This window comes from Carlito syrichta, unplaced genomic scaffold, assembly GCF_000164805.1.
Source record: "Carlito syrichta isolate Samal-C Ts95f unplaced genomic scaffold, Tarsius_syrichta-2.0.1 Scaffold309607, whole genome shotgun sequence".
In the NCBI taxonomy this organism is placed as follows: domain Eukaryota; kingdom Metazoa; phylum Chordata; class Mammalia; order Primates; family Tarsiidae; genus Carlito; species Carlito syrichta.
This window is the reverse complement of record NW_007253703.1, coordinates 107217-112938: the sequence shown is the minus strand read 5'-3', so window position 1 is coordinate 112938 and position 5722 is coordinate 107217. Positions and strand designations below refer to the sequence as shown.

At 37.7% G+C, this 5722-nt stretch overlaps 1 pseudogene; it reads left to right on the top strand.

The window, feature by feature from the left end:
* Positions 1-342: 342 nt before the first annotated feature.
* On the top strand, positions 343-1427 carry LOC103269870 (annotated as a pseudogene).
* Positions 1428-5722: the final 4295 nt, after the last annotated feature.

Below are 5722 nucleotides of genomic sequence, written 5' to 3'. Positions count from 1 at the left end.
AAAAGTAGCCAAAGATTTATATAGACATTTTATGAAAGAAGCAATATGGGTTGAAGATAACCATACAAAAAGAAGAATGTTTGACATAACTAGTCATTAAGAAAATTCACTTTCTGGAAGGCTGAGGCGGAATGGTCTTGAGCATGCTACTCTGCTCTCCAGACTGGGTGACAGAGTGAGACTCCAACGCCAAAAAATATAATAAAAGATGAAGATTCACTTTCAATGTGCTTGCCCATTTCATGATGGTTGATTTTCGTGTTTTTTTTTAAAAAGAATATTCAAATTATCCATGAAAAATAAGGATACAGGTCGAGGCGGAACTTGGCAACTTTGGCAGCCATGGCTACCTCAGGCCGGGGTATCCGAGCTGGGCCTGTGTCCTGAGAGGTGCCATCCGCCACCTTCTTCACTGCGCTGCTCTCGCTGCTGGTGTATGGGCCCTGCCTGTCCCTGCTGCAGCTGCCCCTGGCACCCTGGAGGCTCATGCTGAAGTCTGAGGCCATGTACACCTGGCAAGTTTACAGGCTGGTGACCTAATCTTTGTCTAGGAGAATCCAGTCTCCCTGCTCTGCAGTGCTGTCATCATCTGGCATTTTGCTGGCAATTTTGATAGAATGTTGGGCACTGTCTGCCACTGCTTCTACACCTTGATCTTCATGATCTTCTTCTCTGCTATCATCTTCCTGTCATTTGAAGCTGTGTCAATGCTCTCAAAGCTGGGGGAGGTGGAAGATGCCAGAGGTTTCACCCCAGTGGCTTTTGCTGCACTGGGAGTCACCTCTGTCTGCTCTTGGATGAGGCAGATTCTGGTATTTGGCATGATTGTGCCCTCAGTTCTGGTGCCATGGCTCTGGCTGGGTGCCTCATGGCTCATTCTCCAGACCTCTTTCATCAGTAATGTCTGTGGACTTGCAATTGTGCTGGCATATGGCTCACATACTGCTATTCCCTCGAGGTCTCAGAGGGAGTATCACTGAAACTTAATCAGAAGTTCCCTTTCATGCTGATGAAGAGGATCTCCATGTTCAAGTATGTCTCGTGGTCTTCAGCAGAAAGAAGAGAAACCCAGAACTGGAAGCTGAACCCTTTGCCCAGCTCCTGCCCCACAGAGAGCTGCCACCCTCAACCTGTCCACAAACTACTCTTTTACCTGGATGCATGTCAGTGGTCAAAAACTAGACTCCTGGCCCAACTGTGCTGCTGGACACATGGACAGCCTACCTCCATGCCAGCCTGCCTCTGGCCTGGGTTATGTATAGAATCATTTATGTATAGAATCATCCAGTGTCTACCCAGCTTCTGGGGGTTACTCCATTGGGGACCAGCCCCCACCCCTGTCAGCTGCCCTGGCACAGTGCTCTGGGCCCTGGGCACTCCAGGGGCTGCAGGCTTCTAAGGAACCCTCAAGGGTCCTGATGTTCTGAGATAATTTCTAGGAAAGTCATCTCACATCTTGGCCTTCTGAAGAAGGTCCTCTCTGAGCTAAAATTTCCTGACAAAAAATTATTTATTGAACACCTCTATGTGCCAGGCTCTGTGTTGAGTACTTTGATAAGTGTCCCTATTTTAATCTCATTTATGTTCATGGCAGCTTTGAGGAGTATAGTTTATTGTTCCCAATTTATAGATGTGGACAGTGAGACATATTGTGGATATGTAATGACACAGCTTAGGTTCTTAAACCAGTCCCAGGTCTCCTCTCACGGAACATGTGAGGGAAGAGCACAGTAGTTGGCAGTGGCTGCTAGTGGCTATTTCCAGTTCCACCATTCCTTCTGTCATGGTGTGTTGTACTCTCGGTGATAATGACTGTGTGTGTCTCTGCCTTTGGGAACTCCCAGCTGGGATGTAGTGCATCTCCCTGCTGCAGTCACCCCCCTACAGACTCTTCTGCCCTGGAAGTGTTGAGATGGGCCTATTTGAACTGCAGCAGCATGTTGAGGGATCCATGGTGTTGATTATCTTTGCATAAAGAAACAGTCTCTGAAAAAAATATGGTTATATTAACTTTTTATAAAGAATTAGATGAGAAAATGAAACAGGAAAATTGAAATCTACACATATATAACATAGAAGCTAAATTTGTAATAAAATACCTATCACATTGAATGCAAAAATATGTTTAAAGAATTACATTAATATGCAAGATGAGTTCATTTCTGAATGTGATGATCATTTAACATTAGACCAAAGATAAGAATCACAGCAGACTTCTCATCAAAAAGCATGCAAGTCAAAAAACACAGAAATGACATTTCTACAGTACTGAAACAAATAATGCATTATGACACAGATAAATTAGTGAAAAACGACACAGTCATAGATACAGAAAAATCACTTGTTCAAGTTTACCATTGACTCCTGATTTAAAGCACTAAGCAAACTTAGAAGGAAATTCTGTGATGTGAGATATGAGTCTGGAGATTAAATATGGAAATTAAAATTAACAGTGAACTTGTAGGAGAAACTCCTTAAAATTCAAGAGTGCACTAAGGGTTTCTGTGGTCACTCCTCCTCTTCAACATTAAATTGAATCCTCTAGCCAGTTCAACACGACAAACAGACAAATAACTTTCAGACTGGGAAAAAAACAATGAATATTCATGGATAATGTATGAATGTTTACATAAAAATTCAAGAAATATATTGAAAAAAATTGAATTACATAAAAAGTGCCATGCATATAAAAATAACATTACATAACCAGTCGTGATCCTGTACGCTTACAAATTAGGAGTTCTGATGAAAATAACATCTTTCTGTAAAGCAATATATTATATAATACTCAAGTATGACCCTAAGAATATATGTCCAAGTACATACAAATGCCTTCAGCCATAAGAATTCACTGGAGCACAAGAGCAGATAATACAATTTCAATGGTCAAACACGATGGAAAATGAGGCTATTGTCCCGTGCTGCAGTTGTTGTAGTAGCTCTGTTGACATTTTTCCTCATGTAATGACGCTGCTCTATTGCATTTCAGTCTCTCTGCATCAATTTCATATTGCTCTTTCCTTCTTTCTTCATACCACATACTTTTTCTGATGAACAATAAGATAGGCTTAATTAATATCTATTCAAGGGAGTGTGCCTATTGTTCAGAATTCCCTAAGAGATAATAATAATAATGACCACTAACATTTAATAAATTCTTAGAAGGGTCAGCTGACTTAAGATCACATTATGTAAACCTAGTAACAACTATATAAAATAATAATAGCTAGTATCTTTTTTTTAATTGGAGAAATTGATACTTATAGCCATTAAATAAAGCTGACAAAATCACACACCTAGTGAGTGGTGGATTATGGGTAAGCCTAACATTCATGCTCTTAGTCATTCTGCACATGTTCCAAATCACTGCCTTTCAGCAGTCTTGTGTCCACAGTTTACATTTTCGTAGAGTATAGGTTTCTTTTCTAAAAATTTGTGGTCAGGGTAACAAAGATAAATATTATAAATCATCACGACGTTTTCACAAGAACTTCCAGTTGCCTATTTGTTTTGAAAACCACAGAGATAGATAAGTTTTAGAGTACTGCTCTGGAATAGGTTATGATAAGCAAAGTGGAAAATTTATTTCTACTATTGCATGAACAGTGTATGTTAAATATTTCCCAGAGGTAAGAAACTCCAGGCCCAGATAATAAAGAAGAACTCAAGGTCAAAGCCATTTTTTACATTTTCTAGCAAAGCAGATCTAATAGCAGATAAGGAGAACTTCTAGAAAATACACATTCTCTCAAGACTGTTATTTGATTTTATACAATGAAGTGGTTATTGTTAAAAAAGAAACACAGAGACCTGAATCCCTAGCAAAGGGAAAGAAAATAAGCTATAAAACGATGCATTAGTGATGAGTAACATTTCAAAAGGAAGGATTCTGGAAAACATATGGCCAGGTGTCATTTAAATGCCGCATTTTACTGTCCTGGTTTGATGGAAAGCCTCCATTAATAAATAAAAGATAAATACTTCAGTCAAGAAAAACTGAGTGTAGGAAGATTTGAATTAAGAGAAAGTTTCAAAACCAAGTAAAGCAGTATCTTTAAAATACTGATACTATAAATTAATATACCAATTGATTTGAATCTTAACATATTGATATTAAGATTACTGACCTTATATAACTAAAATAAGGAAAGAATGTTTGTTAGCTTAGTCTATAAATACCTCTTTTTCTATCACTTTTTTTTGGGTTTTAAGTTGGAGTCTCACTATGTCGTCCAAGCTGGAGTGCAGTGGCAGGCTCACGGCCACCACAACCTCGACCTGCTGGGCTCAGCTGAACCTTCTGTCTCAGCATTCCAAGTAGCTGGCACTGTAGGTGTGCACCACCACACCTGACTAATTTTTCTTGATTTATTGTAGAGATGAGGTCTTACCAATTGCCCTGGCTGGTCTCAAACCCATGGGCTCAAGCAATCCGCTCACCTCAGCCTCCCAAAGTGCTGGGATTATAGGCATGAGTCACCGTGCCCAGCCCTTTCTATCACTTTTTAAAATTAAATGAAAAAGTATAACTGACAGAATATTGATTGGGTCAAGACAATTAATTTAACTGACATAGAAAGAGAATTATACTGGGAAGAAAATAAATGTATGGTATTTAGCACAAAAGAAAATAATACAATTTAACACAGAATAAACATATTTGAGCCATATATACTGTGTATTATACAACAAAATATGCTGAAAAACATTACAGGAAAATGTGAGAAGTAATTATTTTAAAACAGGGGATGTGTCCCACTCCCTAGACTTGTCCAGTCTTTCACTCCTTCACCTTTCTCTACCCTAATTTTTTCAGAATACTTCAAAAAGTTCATATATTTATGAATTTAATGTAATCCTCAGCCTTTAGTCTGCATTGGTATCACTTGGAGAAGTTTAAAAAAAAACCCAGCTATTTATTTATAAATAAGCCTTTGAAGTTTAAGACCAAGCATAGATTTTTAAAGCACCCTTCAAGTAATTAAAATTCACTGGATAGCCATTGCTCAAGAACTCAACAAGGAAATGAATGCTGCTTCTCTACCAAGAACAAATAAGTCTTTGAAAGGCATTCAGGACATTTCAGAACTTCTTGAAGGATTCTGTTCCTATTACAAATATAAAAGTGATAATATATTGGTATAAACATAAAAAATAGATTCATTATAGCTTAGTTTTAAGATATAAATTTGTGTTATCAGAAATATGAAATAAGGGTTAAATAAAGAAGTGTGGACTATTATTATCTAAAAACAAGGGGATATATAAAAGACATATGGACTTGTTAAAAGTATACTAATCTTTTTGCCAGACATCTCAATCTTCCGTGCACCTCCAAAACAAAAATTCAGTTATTAAACACTTTAAGAGGCTAATTCAGGACTGATATGTTGCAAGAAAAAAGAAAGCAGAACCAAACATTCACATGCCAGCCATCCTACATGGAATACGCCCTCATTGATCTAATCTCAGTACTAAGACTAATATAAGACAAAAAAGAAATTCCTGCCTCTGAGATTTTTATCTTGCATTAAGATTCAGTCAACAACTAATTTAAGCAAATAGTTTAATTGGCTATTCCATTATGTAAAAAATAAAAGACAGAAAAATACACTGATTCAATGTCTAGTGAATTTTTGGTGTCATTTAGAAATAGATTTAGGCAAATATGAAGCTATGAGAAAGTGTTGAAATAAAAAATGTGATATAGTCATTTAGAAAT